At 41.2% G+C, this 25,425-nt stretch overlaps 1 protein-coding gene across 1 annotated transcript in view; it reads left to right on the plus strand.

The window, feature by feature from the left end:
* The window catches only part of LNP1 (leukemia NUP98 fusion partner 1), a 56,568-nt gene that overhangs the window by 963 nt on the left and 30,180 nt on the right, over positions 1–25,425 (plus strand). The window lies entirely within an intron of this gene.

The following is a 25,425-nucleotide window of genomic DNA, read 5'->3' on the forward strand; positions in this document are numbered from 1 at the left end:
AAAAAAATGGGCTAAAAATAGCAGTGGAATTGAGTTGATCGTTGCAGGCAATAGGCTTTTCTCCCCTCCTGATCCCCCAATCCCCAAAGGCAAATTTTCTGCACCTTAATATAAGCTCTGCCTTGCTTTTTTCAGAACAGAAGTTAGGATTTTTTTTTATTTTTCTGAAATTTCAGTTTTGCTGTGGCCTCTTGGAGGATTGTAGAATGCTAACAATTACAAACTTGATAGGAACTAAAACATATTTGAAGTTTTTTTTTTTTAAACCTTTTTCTTATTTATTGGAGTAAGCAATACACCGTTATGGTTAAACTCCAAAAGTTAGAGTTTACTGTGAAGTCTTCCTTCAATCCCTGTCCTCAGCTGCACAGTTCCCCACTCCAAAGGGAATCAGTGTTATTTTCTTGAAACATTTTTTAGGTTAATATTTATCTAAAGGCCTGATTTTGTTTGGCTTTATTTTTAAGGTTGGCATTAGTAAACGAATCTGTTCTGGTTACTTTTATACTTTGATAAACATCTCATTTCCATTCTCTAGCCTATGCTGCTCTATTCTCTCATTTTCTCCTCCATTTCCTAATTGATGGTACTGTAGAGCCAAATAGAGTGTCACTTACTGGCTTTGGGACCTTACTGATCTGATGCATGTTTTTCTAATCTGTGAAATGGTGAAAACATCTACCTCTCAGGCTATAGTAAAGATTTAATTAGATAATGTTTAAAGTTCTTTTGATGTTTGTTACAAAGTAATAGATATTTGATGATTAGTTCTCAGTTTTTCTAAATTTTAAAGTAAAGAAGTAAAATACTGCATTTCATTTCTAAAAAATTGAAGTTCTGTATATATGAACATAGACATTATCTTTTTCTTGGTAGATTAGTGGAACTCAACTGAAGAAGCTTTCTTCACCTTTGATCTGTATCTTAGGAGGCAGTTGAATGAGACAGTCTAATGGACTAGGTTGTGGAAGACCTGCGTTGTTTTGTTTTTGAGATGGAGTTTCTCTCTTGTTGCCCAGGCTGGAGGGCAATGGCGCCATCTTGGCTCACTGCAGCCTCCGCCTCCAGGCTTCAAGCAATTCTCCTCCCTCAGCGTCCCAGTAGCTGGGATTACAGGCGGCCGCTACCATGCCGGGCTAATTTTTTGTATATTGGCCAAGCTGGTCTTGAACTCCTGACCTCAGGTGATCTACCTGCCTCGGCCTCCCAAAGTGCTCGGAATACAGGCATAAGCCACCATGCCCAGCTGACCTGAATTCTTATTCTAGATTTTAATACCACTGAGTTGTGTGTGTGACCTGGGCAACTCTGCTTTCTTTAAAATGTGAGGAGAGGTGGATTAGGTTATTTTTAAGGCTCCTTATTGTTTTAAAATGATGTAATTCTGTCCCTTCAATTGTCACTGCTACATGAAAGGCCTTTCAGATTGCTAGAGTTGGTAAATAGCTGGTTGACTGGTGTCCAAACCTTCCAGCCAGTGCACAAATCTGCTTATATTAAGCACGTACATATAGAACAGCTCTATTCTCTTTCAGCTCTCTGATGTTTTCATTCTCTGTTTTTCCTTACTGAAAAATTACTGAAAAGAATTGTCTACATCTGTTACTTATTTGGCACCCATTTCTTCCAAAATCTGTTGTAATCTAGTTTACAAGTTTATAATTAGTCTGAAAGTGCTTTAGAAGTCATAAAATTCACTGTGGTTTTTTTGTGGGTGGGGGAGGTTGGCTGTCACCCACTTTTACTTGATACCACTGATTATTCTCTCCTTGAAATGTTCTTTTCCTTGGCTTCAGGAGAATAGATTGTTCTGGTTCTTCTACGCTCTGACCAAACTCTAGATCAGTGCTGTCCATCACAGCTTTCTATGATGCTGGAAATGTTTTATATTTATGATGTCCAATGTGGTGTGACAAGGACTACAGTTTTCATTATTTAATTGATTTAAGTAGTATCATGTGGCTAATGACTACCATATTGGACAGCACAGCTCTAGATATTCCTCAAGTGAGGAATTTATTAGAATATGTCTTCTTTATCTTTAATCTCTCCATTAGTAACCAAAGTAAATCTCATTGCTTCAGGTACCATTTCTATGCAGATAATCACTGTCTATATATCTTTTGGCACAGCTTCTCTTTTTACCTCTAGCCCTATATTTCCTACTACTTACTAAGCAGTTTTGCTTCGATTTCTGACTTTTGTCAAAAATATAACTCGTCATTTTCTCCACTCATTCTTTCTCTTTGTGTTATCCTTTTTTTTTTTCCAAGACGGAGTTTCGCTCTGTCGCCCAGGCTGGAGTGCAGTGGTGTGATCTTGGCTTACTGCAACCTCTGCCTCCTGGGTTCAAGCGATTCTCTTGTCTCAGCTTCCGGAGTAGCTGGGACTACTGGCGCCCTCCACCACGCCTGGATAATTTTTTGTATTTTTAGTGGAGACGGGGTTTCACCGTGTTAGCCAGGATGGTCTCGATCTCCTGACCTCGTGATCTGCCCGCCTCGGCCTCTCAAAGTGCTGGGATTACAGGCATGAGCCACTGTGCCCAGCCTGTGTTATCCATTTTTTCTAATAATAGCACTATTACCTTAGCAGTTACTCATATTTGAAACCATAGACCTTTTTAGACCTCTCTCTTTTTTCATCCTTACCTACCCAAGCACAAATGATTATGCTGTTGTATTTATATACACACATAAACACAAAATCAGCTGTGAAGTCTTCAACAAATTCAACTTTGTTGTAGTATCTTTCTTATAGTTTTTTCACCCATTCTGACACTTCTTAGTTCATTTAAGTGAAAACTCCTAAGAGTATGTATAACACATAACAGACACTCAATAAATAGTTTCTTCCCATCTTAGTACAGGCTGATATAACAAAAACCTCATAAAACTACTTAGCTAATAAACTATAGAAATTTATTTCTCACAATTCCTGAGGATGCGGGTTTGAGATCAGTGTGCCAGCATGGTCAAGTTCTGTAAGAGCCCTCTTCTGGGTTGAGGACTGCAAATTTGGTTTGTGTCCTCAAATAGTGGAAAGGGGCAAGAAAGTTCTCTGGAGTCTCTTTTATAGGGGCACTCATCCCACTTTTAAGGGCTCCATCCTCATGATCTAATCACTTCCCAAAGGCCTCAACTCCTAATACTATCACATTCCCTTCTTTTTTCTTTTATTCATTTCCTTCATCTTCCCTAAATCCTATATTTGCTTGCTTCCCAGATAACTTCTCTGCCTCTAGTGCCTCTCTTCTATGTGTCACCCTGCACCTTGATATCAATTTACTCTTCCTATAGCATAACTGTAATTTCACTCTTGAGCTCAAAGACTTTTAAATCCTCTTCACTTTCACTATAAAGTTCAATGTTTCTGCCCACCCATGCCTCCCTTCATACACCTCTTCTCTTTCCTTGGTCTACAATATTAGCACCTAGCACTATTAGAAATTACCTATGTGGGCCGGATGCAGTGACTTGTGCCTGTAATCCCAACACTTTGGGAGGCCGAAGCGGGCGGATCACCTGAGGTCAGGAGTTCAAGATCAGGCTGACCAACATGGTGAAACCCTGTCTCTACTAAAAATACAAAAATTAGCCGGGCATGGTGGCACATGCCTGTAATCCCAGCTACTCAGGAGGCTGAGGCAGGAGAATCGCTTGAACCCCGGAGGCAGAGGTTGCAGTGAGCCGAGATTACCCTATTACACTCCAACCTGGGTGACAGAGTGAGATGCCGCCTCAAGAAAAAAAAAAAACAAACTGTGAACTGTACACTTGTCTGTGGGAAAAATACAAAAATAAATTGTGTGATCCCCTCAATAGGATGTAAGCCCCACGAGGACAGAAACTGTTCATTTTGTACAGCCAGAGCCCAGAATGTAGGTGGTGTGATGGGTAATTTCATGTGTCAATTTGACTGGGCCATGGGATACCCAGATACTTGTTTAAACATTATAAATGTGTCTGTGGTGGTGTTTTTGATTCCTTGATTTTTATTTTTTTATTTTTATTTTTTGAGACGGAGTCTTGCTCTTGTTGCCCAGGCTGGAGTGCAATGGCACACTGCAACCTCCGCCTCCCGAGTTCAAGCGATTCTCCTGCCTCAGCCTCCCAAGTAGCTGGAATTACAGGCACCCGCCACCACGCCTGGCTAAGTTTTGTATTTTTAGTAGAGATGGGGTTTCACCATGTTGGCCAGGCTGATCTTGAACTCCTGGCCTCATGATCCGCCTGCCTCGGCCTCCCAAAGTGCTGGGATTACAGGCATGAGCCACTTTGCCTGGCTGATTTTTTTTTTTAGTGTATCTATTGTAGGTTTTTGCTTCAAAAAACATAGATATTACAGGTTATTTTAGACTGATAACAAGTTAACTTTGATTATTTACACATACACATGCAAGCTACACTTTAACTCCACTTCCTTTCCTCAATATTTTGTGCTTTCAATTTCACAATTTAAGTATTTTTATATTGCATATCCATCAACAAGTTGCTGTAGTTATTATTTTTAATACTTTTATCTTTTAGCCCTACTAAAGATACGTGATTTACACACCCCCATTACAGTATTTAAATGCTACCATTACAGTATCAGAGTATTATAAATTAAATTTGGCTATGTACGTATTTTTACGAGTGAGTTTTATACTTTCAGATGTTTTCGTGTTTATCATTAGTGTCCTTTCAGCTTGAAGAACACCCTTTAGCATTTCTTGTAAGACAGGTCTGGTTGTGATGAACTCCCTCAGATTTTGTGTGACTGGGAAAGTCTTTATCTCATGTTCATTTCTGAATGACAGTTTTGCTGAGTACAGTAGTCTTGATTGACAATCTTTTTTTACCTTTAGCACTTTGACTATATCATACCACTCTTCCCTGGCCTCTAGGGTTTCTGTTGAGAAATCTGCTGCTGGGCATATTGGAACTGCCTTATATGTTACTTGCTTTTTTTGTCTTGCTGCTTTTAGGATCCTGTCTTTGTCTTAATCTTTAGAGTTTGATTATAATATGTCTTGTGGTAGTCTTATTTGGATTGAATCTAATTGCAAATCTTTGACCTTCCTGTACTTGGCTATTTATATCTTTCTCCAGGTTTGGAAAGTTTTCTGCTATTACTGCTTTAAATAAGCCTTTTACACCCTTATCTTTCTCTACTCCCTCTTGAATGCTGGTAACTTGCGTATTTGCTCTTTTGATACTATCCCATAAACCCTATAAAGTTTCTTTATTCCTTTCCACTCTTTTTTCTTTCTTCTCCTCTGTATATTTTCATATAGCCTGTCTTCAAGTTTACAGATTCTTTCTTCTGATTGATCAATCCTGCTCTTGATGCTCTCTATTACATTTTTACATTCATTGTATTTTTCAGCTCCAAAATTGGTCTGATTTTATTATTTCAATTTATCTGGTAAATTTCTCATCTGACAATTTATTATTTTCCTAATTTTGTTGAATTGTTTCTCTGTATTTTCTGAAGTTCTTCGAGCTTCTTTAAAACGGCTGTTTTGAATTCCTTGGCAGATACTTGATATATCTCTGTGTCTTTAGGGTCTGTCACTGGCATCTTATTTTGTCTGTTTAGTGATGTCATGATTCCCTGATTGTTCTTGTGGTCATGTGTCAGTGTGTGTGCATTCAAGAAGCAGTTACTTATTCCAGCCCTCACAGTCTGGCTTTGTCTGGGAACATCCTCTAACAGTAAGCCTGTCCAGAGATTCTAGGCAGGTCATTTGGTGTGGTCTCCGAGCCTGTGACCACTGCAGCCCTTCCAGCTCTAGGGAGTGCTATGTACTCCCTACTGTGACCAGCACAGTGCCAGGCTGAAATCCCATAGTCACTGAAGCTGACTTAGCACTGGGATGGAATCCTGTGGCTGCTGAGGCTGGTGCAGCACTTGGGTGCACTCAAAGCCCACAGCTGCTGAGGCTAGTGCAGCGCTGGGGTACATCTGAAGCTTGCAGCCACTGAGGGCTGCCTGTTGCTGTGGGTTATTTGGAGCCCAAGACCACTGTAGTTGGCTGATGGTGATGTGGGCTGGAACTCAAGTTTGTCTCACAGGGGCTATGGTTTCCCATCTGCTGCTGGGATGGGTCTAGAGTCTCAGTCTGCAGTTACTGGCCTGAAGTCATGGGGCATGGGGGGTCTACCCAGTGCTGAGTTTTACTGTGACAGGCCTGGTATTGGGGTCCAAGGCAAAGTCTTATCTTTACTTTCCTCTCTTCCTCCCAAGCAGACAATATCTTTTTCCAGGCTGTGCTGCCTGGTCTTGGGGGAAGGGTGACATGGGTAATGTAAAACTGTTCTTCCTACCCACTTAAATGTGTCTTTTCTTATCATTATGCTATAACCAGGTGCTGTAATCTCTCACCTGGTTTCCTTAGCTCTTGTGAAGGTATTTTATACATGGATAGTTGTTCAAATTCATGTTTCTCTGGGGGAAAATTGCTGGAGAGTCCTATTCCACCATCTTGCTCTACTTTAATCTGTGAGAGTGTTTTGGATGAGATTGATACTTGAATTGGCAGAGTGAGTAAAGCAGATTGCCCTCAATGTGGTTGGCCCTCATTCAATCAGTTGAGGGCCCAAATAGAACAAAACTTGACCCACCGATGAATAAGAGGGAACTCCTCCTCCCTAAGTTCCTTGAGCTGGGATATTCATCTTTTCTTGCCTTTGGACTTGAACTGAAATATCAGCTCTTCTTAGGTGTAGAGCCTAGTGACTTTCAGACTGAAAAGACACTATCAGCTCTCCTTGGTCTCCAGCTTGTTTACTATAGGTCTTAGCCTCCATAATTTTGTAAATAAATAAATAGGCTGGGCGCGGTGGCCCATGCCTGTAATCCCAGCACTTTGGGAGGCTGAGGAGGGTTGATCATGAGGTCAGGAGTTCGAGGCCAGCCTGGCCAAGGCAGTGAAACCCTGTCTGTACTAAAAATACAAAAATTAGCTGGGCGTGGTGGTGGGCGCCTGCAATCCCAGCTATATATACACACACACACACACACACACATATATATACACACACACACACACACACACATATATATATATATATATTTTTTTTTTTTGAGTTTAGCTCTTGTAGCCCAGGCCAGAGTGCAGTGGCGTGATCTCGGCTCACTGCAACTTCCGCCTTCTGGGTTCAAGCGATTCTGCCTTAGCCTCCCGAATATCTGGGATTGCAGGTACCCACCACTGTGCCCAGCTAATTTTTGTATTTTTAGTAGAGACGGGGTTTCACCCTGTTGGCCAGGCTGGTGTTGAACTCCTGACCCCAAGCGATCTACCCACCTCAGCCTCCCAAAGTGCTAGGATTACAGGCGTGAGCCACCACACCCAGCCTAAATATATATTTGTATATATTTAATTAAATATATGCATAAATATATGTGTACATAGCTTACCTCTGTATCTATCTATCTATCTATCTATCTATCTATCTATCTATCTGTTTACCTATCTTATCTGTCTATAATTAGTCTTGTTTCTCTGAAGAACCCTAATACAGATTTTGGTACTAGGAGTGAGGTGCTGATGTAACAGAAAAATACCTAAACATATTAGCTTTGGAACTGGGTGATGGGTACAGGCTGGAAGATTTTTCAAGTGCCTGCTAGAAAAAGCCAACATTGCTGTGAGGGAAGTGTTGGTAGAAATATGGATGTTAAAAGCAATTTTGTCGAGGGCTCAGAAAGTAAAGAGGAGAGCTAGAAACAAAGCTTCCGTTTTCTTAGAGAATATGTAAATACATGAATAGAATATTCATTCAAATGTGATGTTAAGGGCCATTTTGGTGAGATCTCAGATACAAATAAAGAACAGACAGTTGGAAACTGGAAGGTGATCTTTATTATAAAGTAGCAAAGAATATTGGCTGCATTGCGTCCTAGTGTTGTGCAAGGTAGAACTTGCAAGTGATGAAATTGGATACGTAGCAGAGGAGATATCTAAGTAAAGTATCAAAGGTACACCTTGGGTCCTCCTTGCTGCTTATAGTAAAATGCAAGAGGAGAGAGGTGAATTGTAGAAGGAATGGTTAGGAAAAAGGAGCCAAAACATGGAGATTGGGTACACCTCATGGACTTAATCAGCCATCTCATCAGAAGCCAAGAATAGAGATGGGATTTTACCAGCAGAAACACTGCCGGCTGAGACTAAGGAAACAGAAAAAAATGAGACAGGATGAAGGAAAGCTATCAGACTTAGATTTTACAGGATGAGACCATAGAGCTATTTGGCTCTGAAAATACTTTATCCTTCAAGAAAAGGGAAGACTGACTCCAACAGCAATTCAGAAATCCTCAGGGCTGCCAGTCCCATTACAGGCCCAGGGAGTAGGTCTGAATCCTTCTGTTTTTCAAAGAGTGGGTGTGCCCTTCCAGTTTTGGTGGGTCAGGAACCCTTGCCTACTATATCAGGGTCAGGGTCAGGTTTGCCCTAGCAGAGAGCTCGTGGACTGGCCTTACTTCTTAAGCTGAAGAGGCAAGGCTACCCTGTAGAGCTGTGAGAATGATACTACCACCCGAGTGGGCCTGGGGGGCAGAGAGTTGAACCAAAGAGGGTTATTCTCTAGCTTTAAGATCCAATGGAATTTTCCTTGCTAGATTTTGGACTTGTTACAAGACCCATCACCTCTTCCTTCTTTGCTATTTCTCCCTTTTGGAGTGGGAATGTCTATCCTATGCCTTGTCCCATCATTATGTTTTAGAAGCCCATGACTTGTCTGGTTTCACAGGTTCACACCTGCAGAGAATTTTGCCTCAGGATGAATCACACTTCAGTTCTCTCCCATACCTGATTTAGATGATATTTAATGAGACATTGGACCTTAAGCTTTAGAGGTGATGTTGTAATGAGTTAAGACTTTTAGCACATTAGGGTGGGATGAATGATGAATGTATTTTGTATGTAAGAAGGGCATGAATTTTGGAGGCTGGATGCCCGACTCTTAGTACCAAAATCTGTAGTACTCTACAAGTGTTGCCATAACAAAATACCACAGACTGAGTGGTATAAACAGCAGAAATTTGTTTATCATGCTTCTGGAGGCTGGGAAGTCCCAGATCAAAGTTCAGGTCTATTTGTTTTCTTGTGAGGGTTCTCTTCCTGGCTCACTGTAGGCCACCTTCCCTCTGTTTCTCACATGACTTCTTTGTATGCATGCAGAGAGAGAGAGTGAACTTTCTGATGTTTCTTCTTATAAGGGCACTAATTTCATCAAACCAAGGCCCCACCCTCATAACCTCATCTAACCCAAATTACCTCCCCAAAGTCCCATCTCCAAATACCATCGCACTGGGGGTTAGGGCTTCAACATATGGATTTTGTGGGAACATGGGGGACAAAAATATTCAGTCCATAATAGTTAGCATATAATAGGCACTCAATAAATATTATTTTAAGTAAATAAATATTCTGCTAAAGGTATCAAAGAAGGAAAAAGGGACATTCAAGATTGTGTTAGCCATTTTTGTGTTGCTATAACAGAATACCCAAGGCTGGGTAATTTCTGAAGAAATTTATTTAGCTCATGGTTCTGCATGCTGAGAAGTATGGCACTGGCATCTGCTTGGCTTCTGGAAGAGGCCACGTGCTAGATCAAAACACAGCAAAGAAGTTCAAAGAGGATGTGAACATGTGTGAAGACAGACCAAAGAGAAACCTTGCTTTGTAATAACCCACTTTCTTAGGAACTAATCTGTTCCCAGAGAGCTAATCCAGTCTCTAGAGAGCAAGAACTCACTACCGTGAGAATAGCACCAAGCATAAGGGATCCACCCCGTTGACCCGAACACCTTCCATTAGGCCCCACCTCCCAACTGCCACATTTGGGATCAAATTTCAACCTGAGTTTTGGTGGGGACAAACAAACCATATCCAAACAATAGCATGGATGGAATAGGTAGGATTTGCATTTACTTAAAAAAAATTTATTGTCTATTACATGCTTCCCCTAAACTCCCAAAATACTTTTTCTGGGACTTTCTCAAAACTTATTACTTTTCTGCCTTGTTTTATAGTATTATGCTTGTCCTAACTCATCTACTGGATTATAAGTATCTCAACATCAGAAGCTGTGTCTGATTTATTTTGTATCCTGTACAAAATCTACAATGCCTTCTCTAATTCTATATGTCAGAGCAAAGTAATATGTTTTCTCTTTTGTATTAGACCATACCTCAGTTTCTATTTCTTCCTCACAATTACTGTATTGCTGTAATTATTCATTCTCATATCTGCTGCCTATGCTCAATTCTGAGTCCCTGAAGGGCAGGGAGCATGTTCTAGTCGTCTTTGTACTCCTGTATCTGTAAGAGGGTTGGGCATATGATGGGTGCCTGTTAACTTATTTATCCACCCAACACAATACCTGAAATATGGTCAATGCCAAATAAAAAGCTGATGAAGTGTTTGTTGAACAAGTTTCTAACTGATATTGTTGTCAATATTAACGGTCTGGTGCCACCATTGCTGTCCAATACCACTGGTGTCAGCTGGGACACCAATTGCTCCTGCTGCTGCAGCTGCTACCACCAGAAATAGTCTCCTTTCATCACAACCACCTTTATGGCCTCTGGCTAGATCCCAGGCCCTAGCATGCTGTGGTCACTGCTACCACTTCCACCACTGAAGCTGCCTCCTGGAAGACCTGATTGATTTGTACTTTGTGTCTCATTTATGATATATAGAAGCCTGTTTCTTTTGAGCCCTTATGCTGTTATTTTTTTTCCCCAATCCTGATGGTTTCTGCATTATTCAACTTCCATCAAAGCATCAGTTGAGTGGGTGGTACTGCTTCACTTTTCAGGGGGAATGTCATTTTATGATTCAGTCAAGTGGTTGCCCTTTTTGCTGTCAGAAGGAGCATCTGCATTTATCTTCAGGGAACAATCTGTAGTAACACTAGTTTCCTCTCCTTAGCTGTGACTGATAGCTCATATGTATATTTTATGCACTCATTTGCCACCTTTCTTCCCACTCATATGGATTTATAAGATCTTTCCACCTTCATCAGTTTAGTTCATTGCCACCCACAAGAATTTGTGTCATTTGTAAATGCAGAATTGTTGCCCTGCACTTTAATTTATAAAGATATTACATACAGATTATGCTTATGGTGCCCTACACAAGGATGCTGGGGCAAGTGGGGGTTGAGGTCCAGCATGCACTTTGCTCAGCACAGCCTTCTGTCAGGCTGGGTCTGCCTGGAGAAAGGTGCCTCTTTTTATGATTTGCATGAGAATTCTGGTCCATTACAAAGTGATGGGCCTAGAGTAGAGTATTCACTCATAAAAGGCATTTAAACTAGTAGCCATGGTTGTGCAGTGCTGATCTTAGCATTGCTCTAGCACTGAACCTGAGAGCCTCTAGTCTGTGCTTTTCCATCTTTCTGCCATTTTTTCCCGACCAGTGGAAGATAGCCTTAACTTCAACAATGAAGAAAAGACCCAATTTTGTCAAATTATGAAAAACATTCAAAGCTGCAAAAAAAAAAAAAAAAAAATAGGTTCTGTAACTATGTTCTGACTATCTGTTGCTGCTTCACGAACTACCCCAAAACTCAGCGTCTTGAAACATTGTTTTGTTACATATCATAATTTTGTTGCTCAGGAATTTGGACATGGCTCCTCTGGTAATATCAACAGAGATTACTCCATGTTATTCAGCTGCTGAATGGGTTGGTCTGAAGGGTTCAAGATGGTTTAATCAGGGTTAATGAAAGCGGCCTGGTGCGGTGGCTCACGCCTGTAATCCCAGCACTTTGGGAGGCCGAGGTGGGTGGATCACTTGAGGTCAGGAAGTTGAGACCAGCCTGGACAACATTGTGAAACCTCGTCTCTACTAAAAATACAAAAATTAGCCGGGCATGATGGCAGGCACCTGTAATCCCAGCTGCTTGGGAGACCGAGGCAGGAGAATCGCTTGAACCTGGGAGGCAGAGGTTGCAGTGAGCCGAGATCGCACCACTGCACTCCAGCCTGGGCAATAGAGCTAGACTCAGTCTTTAAAAAAAAAAAAAGTTAATCAAAGGGCAGACGATCCTGCATATACCTGATCTAATCAAGAGAGCCCTTCAGAGAGGTCAAAGAGATTGGAAGTGAAAGAGATTTTTCCTGCTGGCTGTGAAGAAGCAAACTGCCTATGGAGGGGCCACATAGCAAGGAACTCTAGGAGCTTAGAGTGATCCCTGGTCAATAGCCAGCAAGAAAATGCCCTACAAATAAAATAAACTGAATTCTTCCAATGATGAGTGGACTTGGAAGACACATGAGCCTCAAATACCTTGATTTCAGTCTAATGAGACCCTTAATAGAGGACTCAGCTAACCTGTGTTCAGACTTCTAAATCTTGGAGACTGTAGGATAATAAATTTGTGTGGTTTTAAGCTGCTAAATTTGTGATAATTTGAAATACAGCCAAAGAAAACTAATAGAGATACCTAAATAACAAAAAGGGTAATTCTACCACATACCATACACAAAATGGCAAATAGATTAAAAACCCAGAAAACTAAAACTTTAAACTTATAGGAGAAAATATGAGAGAATATCTTGATGACTTTGTGATAGGGTAAAGGATAAGCTTATGAAGAAAAAGATCAGTTTGGGTACATTAAAAGATTTTAACTTACAGAAAGCATACACTACAGAAGAGTCGGAAGATAAGACATACTGGGAAAAGGTATTTGTGATGTTTAAAACTTACAGAAGGTTAATATACAGAATACATGTAGAACTCCTATAGATCAATAAGAAAAAGACAACTCTGAAGAAAAATGAGCAAAAGATATAAACAAGCTACTTGTAAAAGAAGTGCAAATGGAAAATATACATATGAAAACATCCTTAATCTCACCAATAAATAGGGGAATACAAATTAAAACAACCATGAAATTTCACTTTGCATCTGCAATATTGGCAACAGTTTTTAAATCCAGCAGTACCAGTGAGGCAAGGATGTCAAAAAGTGGAATTGTAAATTGATGGAGCTACTTTAGAAAGGCAACCATTATGAGTATTTTTTGTGGGTTCCTTTTCTAAACTGTTAGTGTTTAATAAAATGGAAGATTCAGATACCTCCAATCCAGAAATTTCACCTCTAGATAGACAACACACTGCACACACAAGAAAACCTGTTTAGGGCACCATTGCTTGTGATAGCAAAAAGTGGAAATTACATAAAAGCTTAACAGTAGAACAATGGATGGATTATTATAAAGATAACACCCTCGATGTTATCTTTCACCATTCAAGCAAAGAATTGGAACTTTGCCACCACCTTAGAAGCTTCTTCTATGACTGCTATCCAAATCACAAATCCTCTTCTTCCACTTATAAGTAACCATTATCTTGACTATCAACAATAGTTTACTTGCTTTAAAAAAGCGTTGTTGTCACCCAAATGTGCAACCCCAGATGCTGTGGTTTAGTCTTGTCCATTAGCAAAAATTGATGTTTTCTAAGTTTCTTGTAATCTATATTGGTAGATGAACCTAGAGTCTGGACTAGACCAAGGTTTGATTCCTTTGCAAGGCAGAAGGCAGATAATGTCTGATTGTCTCTCTGTAATATAAGCAGCCACTTATGCTTAATGCTCACTAATTCCATGGTGATCACAGAATGGCAATATTCTAATTCTTTCTATTCTCTCATTTTCATTTATTAGTTGGAATATTTTTATAAGGGGAAATTGAAATTCAAACTGTTCCATCTGTGGCTTTGAGTCTTTTTGAAAAACAAACAAAAAAGCCCTAGTTGTCATTCATAGTTTCCTTGTTCTCTATTATGTCAAGAGGTTCCAAGGTCATTTTGTTTATTTCCTGCAACAGACCAGGAATCAGCCATTTCTTCAAGAAGCCCTGTTTTGTTTTGTTTTCTTTGTCTTTGTTTATTTTTTAATCTTCTGTTGCTGCTGCTGCTGTTGTTGTTTAATGAGAATTGGCATTTCAAGGCCACAATCTGGGTGTTCATTGCATTTGGGTTGGCCCTTGCTTCTAGGCCTTTTCCATGGACAGAGTCAGGATATAAATAATAACTTGAGTACATCTTTTGTGTGTGTGTGTGTGTGTGTGTGTGTGTGTGTGTGTGTGTGTGGTGTTTCTGGTCTGTCCTTTTTTAGAAAAAATTATTTTGGTTAAATATATAAATACATTTTTTTGTTTTGATTTTTTTTTTTTTACATTAAGTTCCAGGATACATGTGCAGAATGTGCAGGTTTGTTACATAGGTATACATGTGTCATGGTGGTTTGTTGCACCTATCAACCCATCATCTAGGTTTTAAGCCCCGCATGCATTAGGTATTCGTCCTAATGCTCTCCCTCCCCTTTCCCCTAACCCAGCAACAGGCCCAGGTGTATGTTGTTACCCTTGAGTTCATCTTGACCTGTCCCATTCAAATTCATGTCTGCCACAGTTGATTTTGCTAGGTATAAAATTCCTAGCTCATACCTTCTTTTTTTCCTTGTTTATCTTTTTGTGTCTGTGCCTATTTTTTATTCTAATTGTGCTGACCGTATGCTTTTTGGCAACCATACTTCCAAAGCAATGTTTCCTTAGTATCTTAAGTTCATATATTTTCCTTGGCTATAAAACATTGCTGGCAAAAAGTCTGATGATAATCTAATCGCCTTTTCCTTATAACTCATGCTCTCTATTACCTCCCTCTCCCCATCTCTGCCCAGGTTCCCTCAAGGAATCTTTCTTTCTCTTTTAAAATTTAGCAAACATATTATGATACGTCCTGGTGTCGGTTGTATGACGTTGATATTTTCAAATATACAGTATACTTTTTCTTTTTCTTTCTTTCTTTCTTTTTTTTCTTTTTTCTTTTTTTTTTTCAAGACAGGATCTCGCTCTGACACCCAGACCGTAGTACATTGGTGCGATCTCAGCTCACTGCAACCTCTGCCTCCCAGGCTAAGCACTTCTCCTGCCTCAGCCTCCCGAGTAGCTGGGATTACAGGCCTACACCATCACGCCCTGCTAATTTTTTTGTGTTTTTAGTAGAGATGAGGTTTCACCATGTTGGCCAGGCCGGTCTTGAACTCCTGACCTCAAATGATCCACCCATCTTGGCCTCCCAAAGTGCTGGGATTACAGGCATGAGCCACCTCGCCCTGCCAGTATATTTTTCAATACGTAGTTTTAAATCTTTTTTTCTTTTCAGGAAAGCGTTTTGTTTTTTGAATTACAGTATTTGCTCTGTTCCCTTGCTTTGCTTTTCTTTTTCAGGGAGTTCATTATCTATAATGTTACTCTCCTTTGCATATCTTTATAATTGTTAGTTAGTCTTGAATTCTTTTGATTTCTTTCTTCATTTATTAAAAAATATCTTTTTTATCTTCTATTTATTTGGAGACATTATTGATTGCATTTTTTACTCATTCCTTCTAGCTTAACCTTTTCTGACATGATTTTTTCTCTTTATTTCTAATTATTTCCTGAGTTTTATCAGATCATTTGTATGTTATTCTAATTCTTTTTTGTTCTTTCATTTCTCATACCACTTTTTTTTTTTTTTTGAGATGGAATCTCACTCTGTCACCCTGGCTGGAGTGTAGTGGTGTGATCTCGGCTCAATGCAACCTCTGCCTCCTGGGTTCAAGCAAATCTCCTGCCTCAGTTGCCTAAGTAGCTGGGATTACAGGCACCCACCACCACACCTGGCTACTTTTTTTTTTTTTTTTTTTGTATTTTTAGTAGAGACGGGGTTTCACGATGTTGGCCAGGCTGGTTTCGAACTCCTGACCCCAAGTGATCCAACTGCCTTGGCCTCCCCCAAAGTGCTAGAATTACAGGCATGAGCCACCATGCTCCACTTCACATCACTTTGTAACTATCATTTAGTTCATTTTGAAATAGTGGCTACCAACATTGATCTGTTTTGTAGGTACTTTTTTTTTTGGTCATGCTTTCATTGTCTGTAGGTCTGTATTCTCATTTTTAAAACAGAAATGCTGTGTGAGATTCTACCTTGATATTTTCTGTCCCTCATTTTTATGTAAAATTCTTGAACTCTTAGAATGACATAGGGTGCAGGAAAGTTTTTGAAATTCCACAGAGCTTCCTCTTCTGTTGTGTTTGTATAGTGTTTACAAATATGGCAGCTTGCTTTCTAAGATGTGCTGGCTGTGTTCCCCATCCCATTTGGTTTTAGACCCACTCTTTTCTTCATCTCTGTTGTCCCTGCCTACTGCAGTTTTGATTCCACTCTTCACAGTTTCTCCTCAGTGTGAGGCTTTGTCCTAGAAGGTCAGATTTGAGAGTTTATGGTGGCTGGACAGTTCAGCCCTTTCAATCCTTCTTACCACAGGCTTTTTGTACTCTCTCAGTATTGGAGAGAACAAATCCCTCCCAGTTTCAGCTACTATTCTCAAATTGGTTCCCTGTGCTTTCCAAACTGTTGACTATTTTGTGGTTCTCCTGTTCTCAGGTCTAGAGGATGCCCTGTTGCTTCTTTCCTCTTCCTCCTGCGTGGACAACCATACCAGGTCTATAGCTGTTGGTGGTTTGACCCCACAACCTGCACTTGGGAGTAGGGCACATCTTGAGGGGTCATCTTGTCACTTGGCTTTGTCGTAGAGCTGTCCATAGGTTTTTTCTGCTACAGTTGCTCTATTAGTTTTCATGTGGGGATTCAAACAGATTAAAAACCTATGCTGTCATCGTTGCTTTCTTCCCAGAGTACCTCTAACTCAACAGCATTTTGATCCTGTAGCTACCCATTTAGAGAAGTTTCTTTTTCTTGATATAAGTCATTTTTCTTTTTTACTTTTTATTTTGAAATAATGACAAGAAGTTGCAAATAAATGTACATGGAAGTCCCATGCATCCTTCACCTACTCTTCTAATGTTGACATCTTGTATAACTATAGTATAATGTCAAAACCAGGAAATTGACATTGGTATAATCCATATAACTTACTCAAATTTCACTAGCTATGCACACACTCATTTGTGTGTGTGTATGTGTGTGTGTAGTTCTGTGCAATTTTATCACATCCATAGCTTTGTTTAACTGTCACAATCAAAGTACAGGACTGGTCTATCGTCAGAAAGCTTCCTCAAACTAAACTCTGATAGCCACTTCCTCAATCTCTAACCCATGGGAACCGCTAAATCTGTTCTTCTTCTCTATGATTGTGTTATTTAAAGAATGCTATATAAAAATTATTTCTATTTATATGGAATTATATTTTTATTTATATAATTATAAAATTCCTTTTGAGATTGAACTTTTTTACGCAGCATAGTTCTCTTGAATATGTCAGGTTGTGTGTATCAAGCTTATACATTCATGTGCAGGCTCCTGCATGAACATAGGTTTTAATTTCTCTAGGATAATTGCCTAAGAGTACAATCACTGGGTCATATGGTAGATGTATTTTTTGTTTTAGAAGAAACAGGCAAACTATTTTTCAAAGTGGCTGTACCATTTTTTATTCCCATCAGCAATGTATGAATGACCCAGCTTCTCTGCTTCCTCTTCAACATTTGGTGTTAATACTCTTTTTAAATTTTACACATTCTGATAGGTACGTAGTAATATTGCGTTGTGATTTTAATTTGTCTTTACCTAATGGCTAATGATGTTGAATATCTTTTCATGTACTTATTTGCCATTTGTATATCTTCTGAGATCAGTTGAGATTGGGTACATTCAGGGCGTTATGGCCATAGACACCATTTGTATATCCTTCTCAGTGAAATCTCTTTGATGTCATTGGCTTGTTTTCTTGTTTTCTTTTCTTTGCCTTCCTTCCTTCCTTCTTTCTTTTTGAGATGGTGTCTTTACTGTCACTCATGCTGGAATAAAGTGGCATGATCACAGTTCATTGTAGCCTCAACCTCCCAAGCTCAAATGATCCTCCCACTTCAGCCTCCTGTAGCTGGGACTACAGGTGCATGCCACCATGCCTGGCTAGTTTTTTTAAAAAAAAAATTTATAGAGACAGGGTCTCCCTATGTTGCCTAGGCTTGTCTCAAACTCCTGGGCTCAAGTGATCCTCATATCTTGGCCTCCCAAAGTGCTGGGATTGCAAGTGTGAGCCACCATGCCTGGCCTTTGTTTTCTAATTGGATTGTGTGTTCTTTTAATGTTGAAATTTGAAAGTTTTTAAAAAAATATATTCTAGTTACTAGTCCTATGTCGGATACATGGTTTGTAAACATTTTCCACCAGTCTTTATCTTACTTTTTTCATCCTCTTAACAGGATCTTTCTTTTTTTTTTAATTAAGTATTTATTGATCATTCTTGGGTGTTTCTCGGAGAGGGGGATATGGCAGGGTCATAGGATAATAGTGGAGAGAAGGTCAGCAGATAAACACATGAACAAAGTTCTCTGGTTTTCCTAGGCAGAGGTCCCTGCGGCCTTCCGCAGTGTTTGTGTCCTGGGTACTTGAGATTAGGGAGTGGTGATGACTCTTAAAGAGCATGCTGCCTTCAAGCATCTGTTTAACAAAGCACATCTTGCACCGCCCTTAATCCATTTAACCCTGAGTTGACACAGCACATGTTTCAGAGAGCACGGGGCTGGGGGCAAGGCCATAGATCAACAGCATCCCAAGGCAGAAGAATTTCTCCTCCCAGACGGGCGGCCAGGCAGAGGTGCTCCTCACTTCCCAGACGGGGCGGCCGGGCAGAGGCGCTCCTCACTTCCCAGACAGGGCAGCCAGGCAGAGGCGCTCCTCACTTCCCAGATGGGGCGGCCGGGCAGACGTGCTCCTCACTTCCCAGAAGGGGCGGCCCGGCAGAGGCGCTCCTCACTTCCTCCCAGACGGGGTGGCAGCCAGGCAGAGGCGCTCCTCACCTCCCAGACGGGGCGGCCGGGCAGAGGCGCTCCTCACCTCCCAGACGGGGCGGCCGGGCAGAGGCGCTCCTCACTTCCCAGACAGGGCAGCCAGGCAGAGGCGCTCCTCACCTCCCAGACGGGGCGGCCGGGCAGAGGTGCTCCTGGCTTCCCTGACGGGGCGGGCAGGTAGAGGTGTTCCTCACTTCCCAGATTGGGCGGCCGGGCAGAGGCGCTCCTCACTTCCTCTCAGAGGGGATGGCGGCCGGGCAGAGGCGCTCCTCACCTCCCAGACGGGGCGGCCGGGCAGACGTGCTCCTCACTTCCCAGAAGGGGCAGCCGGGCAGAGGCGCTCCTCGCTTCCCAGACGGGGCGGCCAGGTAGAGGCGCTCCTCACTTCCCAGATTGGGTGGCAGGGCAGAGGCGCTCCTCACTTCCTCCCAGACGGGGTGTCGGCAGGGCAGAGGCTGTAATCGTAATCTTAGCACTTTGGGAGGCCAAGGCAGGCGGCTGGGAGGTGGAGGTTGTAGCGAGCCGAGATCACGCCACTGCACTCCAGCCTGGTCAACATTGAGCATTGAGTGAGCGAGACTCCGTCTGCAATCCCAGCACCTTGGGAGGCCGAGGCGGGCAGATTACTGGAGGCCAGGAGCTGGAGACCAGCCGGGTCAACACGGCGAAACCCCGTCTCCACCAAAAATACAAAAACCAGTCAGGTGTGGCGGCCCTCGCTTGCAATCCCAGGCACTCGGCAGGCTGAGGCAGGAGAATCACAGGAGCCAGAGGCAGGGAGGTTGCAGCGAGCTGAGATCACGGCAGCACAGTCCAGCTTCGGCAACAGAGGGAGACCGAAAAAAGGAGAGACCGAAAAAGGAGAGGGAGACCGAAGAGGGGAGAGGGAGAGGGTGAGGGGGAGGGAGAGGGGGAGGGAGAGGGAGAGGGAGAGGGGGAGGGGGAGGGAGAGGGAGAGGGAGAGGGAGAGGGGGAGGGGGAGGGAGAGGGAGAGGGAGAGGCAGGATCTTTCATAGAGCAAAAGTTTTTAATTCAGTGATGTATAATTTATCAATTTTTCCTTTTATAGATTATGCTTTTGGTGTCAAGTCTAAGAATTCTTGCCTAGCTCTTGATCCCAAAGATTTTCTCCCATGCTTTTTTTTTTCTAAAAGTCTTACAGTTTACAATTTATATTTAAGTCTGTGATCCACTTTGAGTTCATTTTTGTGTAATGTTCTTTTTTTATTTTTTGAGATAAGAGTCTTGCTCTGTTGCCCAGGCTGGAGTGCAGTGGCATAATCACGGCTCACTGGAGCCTCAATCTCCTGAGCTCAAGTGATCCTCTTGCCTTGGCCTCCCAAAGTGCTGAGATCACAGGCATAAGCCACTGCACTGGGTTGAAGACTTATTTTTTTAAACTGTGGATGTTCAATTGCTCCAACACCATTTGTTGAAAATCCTTCCTCCATTGAATTGCTTTTGTACTCTTTCCAAAATTCAGCTAGAAATATATGTGGGTCTCTTTCTTGATTCTATTGCTGGGGCAGTTAATCTGTATTCTATTCAGGCCTTCAACTAATTGGACGAGGCCTACCCACAGTATGGAGGGAAATCTGCTTTACTCAAATTCCACCTATTTAAATGTAAATCTCATCAAAAACAGCCTCACAGAAACATCCAGAATTAATGTTTGACCAAATATCTGGGCACCATGGACCAGCGAAGTTGACACATAAAATTAATTATCACCCTGTATTGTATTTTATTTTGTCACCTATTTTATTTTGAGAAGTTTCCTGTGTCATTAAATCCTATGATTTTTGATGATTGCATAGAATTCTATTGTATAAATATATCATAATGTATTAGCCTGATCTCCAGTTGCTGTACTTTTAAGATGTTTCCACATCCTACAAGTTTTTGCTATTTTAAATAATGTTATATGAACAAACATCCTTGTATGTACCTCTTATTATCCACTTGTAAAAAATAGAGAAATTTCTGGGTCAAAGGATGCAAATTTTTTTTAAAGCTTTTAAATGCATCTTGCCATATACCTTTCCATAAAGACCTTATTCCTGCTAATAACATGTGATATTTGATCCTCAGAAAAGATTGTTACGGAGGTTCATTTAAGTTTGTTTTAATAGTCTGAAAACTTCACATTATTTTTTGACTCAAACTTTAGTTTTTGCAATTTATTTTCCTAAATGTTGTATTTTGTCAGTTTTCTTTATGTGTATGATGATCCTCTCCTTTATTGTAAATTGCAACATTTTGTCCCTCCCAAATATGAGGCACTCAGGACTCTCAGTTCCCCCAGTTCTTGTTTGGATCACTTCTTATGGAGAGGCTTGTAGATTCAACAGAAGTGCTGAGGCATTACCTTTAGATTCTGTGACATTGGAGTTAATAACTGAAAGGAAGCCTTTTCTGAAATATAGCACACTGATGAACTGGATTGATAAAGTCTTTTTTTTTTTTTTTTTTTTTGCGATGGAGTCTTGCTCTGTCGCCCAGGCTGGAGTGAAGTGGCATGATCTGTGCTCACTGCAAGCTTCGCCTCCCAGGTTCATGCCATTCTCCTGCCTCAGCCTCCTGAGTAGGTGGGACTACAGGTGCCCGCCACCATGCCTGGCTAATTTTTTGCCTTTTTAATAGAGACAGGGTTTCACCATGTTAGCCAGGATGGTCTCAATCTCCTGACCTTGTGATCCGCCCGCCTCAGCCTCCCAAAAAGTTTTTTACATAGTAGTAAATTTTAACAGTAGTAGCTCATCTGTTTTAGAATAATTGGTGCCTAGGGATTGAAGAGACTTTGAGAGGTCAACCAACTAATAACACTTCTGGAGACAAAGCTACACAGATTTCATCTTTGGCAGATGAGAATCAGGGCTGTGTTTGAAGGTCTCTTGTGGAAGAGATGATTTATTGGCTCTTTAAAATCTCTTCCAATGTCTAACAACTATTATGAAGCCCACAATTAGCCAAAATCCTGAAGAATTTAATGATGCTTAATGCCAAGGTAACTGGATATTTATATAACCAATATTTTATAGGCAAATCTCTGAAAACATACCTTTCTTTGTCTCCTCTTTTTTTTTTTTCTACACCACTAGTGGTATAGTTTAAAAACAGTTCTCATAATACATGCTTCATGGCTTTTTAGAATAAAAAATAATGGTGATATACCCTTAGAGACATGCTTTAGGACACTTGGTTAAAAAAGGTTTGTCTTTGATGACCACCTCAAAAGAGTGGCAAACTTCACAGTATAACTTGATAACATACAAGGAAATGGATGATTATACTATGACACGTTGCCACTAAGTGTCAACAAGAGTCTGACAATCAGGTCATTGAATAGAACATAGCACACAGTTTCAAGTATTTAAGCACTGCTTTCTGGGAAGTAAAAACTGACTCAAAACCATTGATGTATTTTGACTGTTAAAAAAAAAAAAAGATGTAGCAGTTTAGCTCTTCTGGACACAGCATTTCCTTTCTAGAATGAGACCGGTTCAGTCAAGCTTGAAATCAGTAAGAGGAATGATGCTTTCCCTTAACTGTTTAGAAAAAGAAAAATGAAATAAAAAAAAATAAGTTACTACTGCAACAACAGCATGGCACTGGGACAATGAAATAAATAAAGGGAAAATCGAGTGGGCGTGGTGGCTCACTCCTGTAATCCCAACACTTTGGGAGGCCGAGGTTGGAGGATTGCTTGAGTCCAGGAGTTCGAGACAGCCTGGGCAGCATAGTGAGACCTCATCTCTGTAAAAATAAATATACCTAATGCTAAATGACCAGTTAATGGGTGCAGCACACCAGCATGGCACATGTATACATATGTAACTAACCTGCACATTGTGCACATGTACCCTAAAACTTCAAGTATAATAATAAAAAAAGTAAAAATAAAATAAATAAAGGGAAAATCATTTTCTCATAATTGCATAGTCTCCTAAGAGAGAGGGCACTGAGAAACCACTTGACAGCCCAAGGATCATTTTCACTGATTACCTGGGCACCCATGATATCCGTTCACTTTATGAGAATACACACACTACAAGCTTCCTATTCTGTAAGAGAAGGTTTTTTTTTTTTCACATTCAGCATGATAAGAAAATTCTCATTTTCTTGAGTATCAGCATGATACTCAAATTCTCAGCTCAGAAGCTGCAGCTGTCGCAGTCACTTGGCAGCTTTTGCATCATCCTGCAGGCTCAAAAAGGTGCAGGGTCAAAAGGGCAGCTCCCTTTGGTATGCATCCCCAGCAGCATCTCCTCAAGGCAGGTGCCCAGGGCCCTTGCTAGGGAAAGCAGGTGTCTGGGCTTCAGGAGTGGGCTGGAGTCTCCCCTCAGGCCAGGGCTCCCAAGAAAGCCCAGAAGAGCATCTCTCCCAGTGCTGAAAGACTTGACACTTTCTGCTAGTGCTTTTTTGGTGCCCCATGTTTGTTTCAAGAACCTTAGCGTAGTAGAGTAGGGAGCTATCTTTTCCTCATGTTTGTAAAGAAGAAATAGGCTTAACTAGGGGAAAAAATGGAGTTGGAAGTCTCATTTTCTTTAATGTAGTCCAAATCCCTTTTTCTTTCTGGGGTATATTTACATCTTGTTGTTTTGGGAGAATTTTTGGTCAGAGATCTGAAGAGTTCCCTTTCCTTCCAGTATTAGGAGGTTCCCCAGGACCAACCTGAGGTTCATGACTTGCTAAAAAGGACTTATAAGGCTCAGCATATAGTTGTACTCATGGCTAAGATTTATTATAGTGCAAAGATACAAAGCAAAACAAGTAAAGAGAAAAGTTGCATAGGGAAAGTCTGGAGGAAATCTGGCTCAAGCTTCCAAGAGTCCTCTCCCAGTGGAGTTACAAAGTACACGCCTAATTCCTCCAGCAACGCTCTGTGGCCATTGTGCAAGGCAAGTGTTTATTATGGAGGCTCAATAGAGACTCAGTACCCCAGATAATGACTGGGTGCTGGTCAGGTAGGCACTCTCTGCCTATCACATACACAAACTCCAGATTTGCAGAAGAAAGTCAGTTGTTCAGCATAAACCACATTAGTCGGGCAAACAGTTTAGACCACTCCTATAATTTAAGGAAAATGTTATGTCACTGCAGGAACTGTTTACCAGCCAAGTTCCCAGAAGCCAGCTAAGGGCTAACCTTGCAAGCAGGTCCTTCTAAGGATGGGCAGTTTCAGGCCTGCTATATTAACCATTTTCTGTGTAGCTGATCTCCTCGGTCAAGGCATTTTGTAGCAAAATTATTAACAGTAGTGTCCCATGACACAGTATGAAACTAACCTGAGTATTGACTTTACTTAAAATCCAGAGGTCTTGGATTTATCCAATTAAAACAAATCCCATTAGCTACAAAGGTTAATCTTAGGAAGCCAGGTGGCTTTCTCCTTAAGGTTTTGTATTAACCTTTTTTAACCTAGCCCAAGGCATCAATTCAAGCACAGCACATCTCTGGGTAGTAAATTGAAGCTGACCTGCATGCCTTCTTGGGCTGAGGCAGGCCAAGATAGTCAAGATATATACACAGGAAGGACAATCCCAGAGAGCATTCTTAGAAACAAAGAATTCAAGTTCAGTTACCCTAATGAAAACATGCGTTAGTCAGGTAACACAGTTTAGCAGAGCCCCCAGTGTGTCCTCCCACCGTGGGGACTTCAGCCCACGGTTTCCCTGTCCAGTCTAAATAATTCAGCTAAGTTCTTTGTTTTAGAAGGACTGCCTGAAGGCAGTTTGTTTCTGTCAGTTTTTTTCATAAGTGTGGACAATATCTGGAGGTGTTCTTGGAAACTAGAGGAGCTGGGGCCAGTTGCTGCTATCTCATAGTCAGTGCTGTTGGGTGTGATCATAGGCTCGCAGTCAGTTCGAATTCAAGCCAGCATCCTGGAAAGGCAGCACTGGTGTTCAGGAGCAGTTCTGAAAAACAGATCATTAATGCCCTCTTTCTCCTGCATCTCCCCAGGTGCCGGGTTTTTTTCTTCTTTGCTATTACGCAACAGTGTGATTCATTCAGAAATCATAACTTTACCTTTTCCCCAGCCATTGTTTATTCTTATCTAGACCATTTATAACGAAGAGTAGGAAGGGTTGGGTGTAAGAGGGACAAAAGAATTTACATAGAAAATCATTGTTTCACGTAACAACCAGAAGAAACACATCGTGTTCCAGAATGGGCTAGGACAAAATCCTGAATTTTCAAAAATTTTCAAACTGTGTTTACATTACCCTATCCCTTTTGTCCTGATTATTTATTCAGGAAGCAGCCTAGAAAATATCAATTTCTGTCTAGGAACAGCTGCATTTAGCAATCAAACTGCCTAACTAAGAAGAGAGGTGAGCAAAGAAGAGTCAGACTATCAATCCATCATCGCAAATTTCAAAATACTCTGGCAAGCTGAACACAAATTAATAGCAGTGAGCTATCCCATAAGGGGTCAAGAGCCCTATCTGTCAGGAGTGGATGGACGGGTCCCACTCTCTGTGATGTGCTCTCCCCCAGCTTGCAGCTTTTGACAGGGTTCTTGGGATTCATCATTTCTGGTGCAACTAGTTTGGTTTCAAATGGTCCTGTCAAAGAACAAGCCCTTTCCCGTAGGCATCTGAAAGTGACCCATGTG

This window comes from Pongo pygmaeus, chromosome 2 (genome assembly GCF_028885625.2).
Source record: "Pongo pygmaeus isolate AG05252 chromosome 2, NHGRI_mPonPyg2-v2.0_pri, whole genome shotgun sequence".
Classification (NCBI taxonomy): Eukaryota; Metazoa; Chordata; class Mammalia; order Primates; family Hominidae; genus Pongo; species Pongo pygmaeus.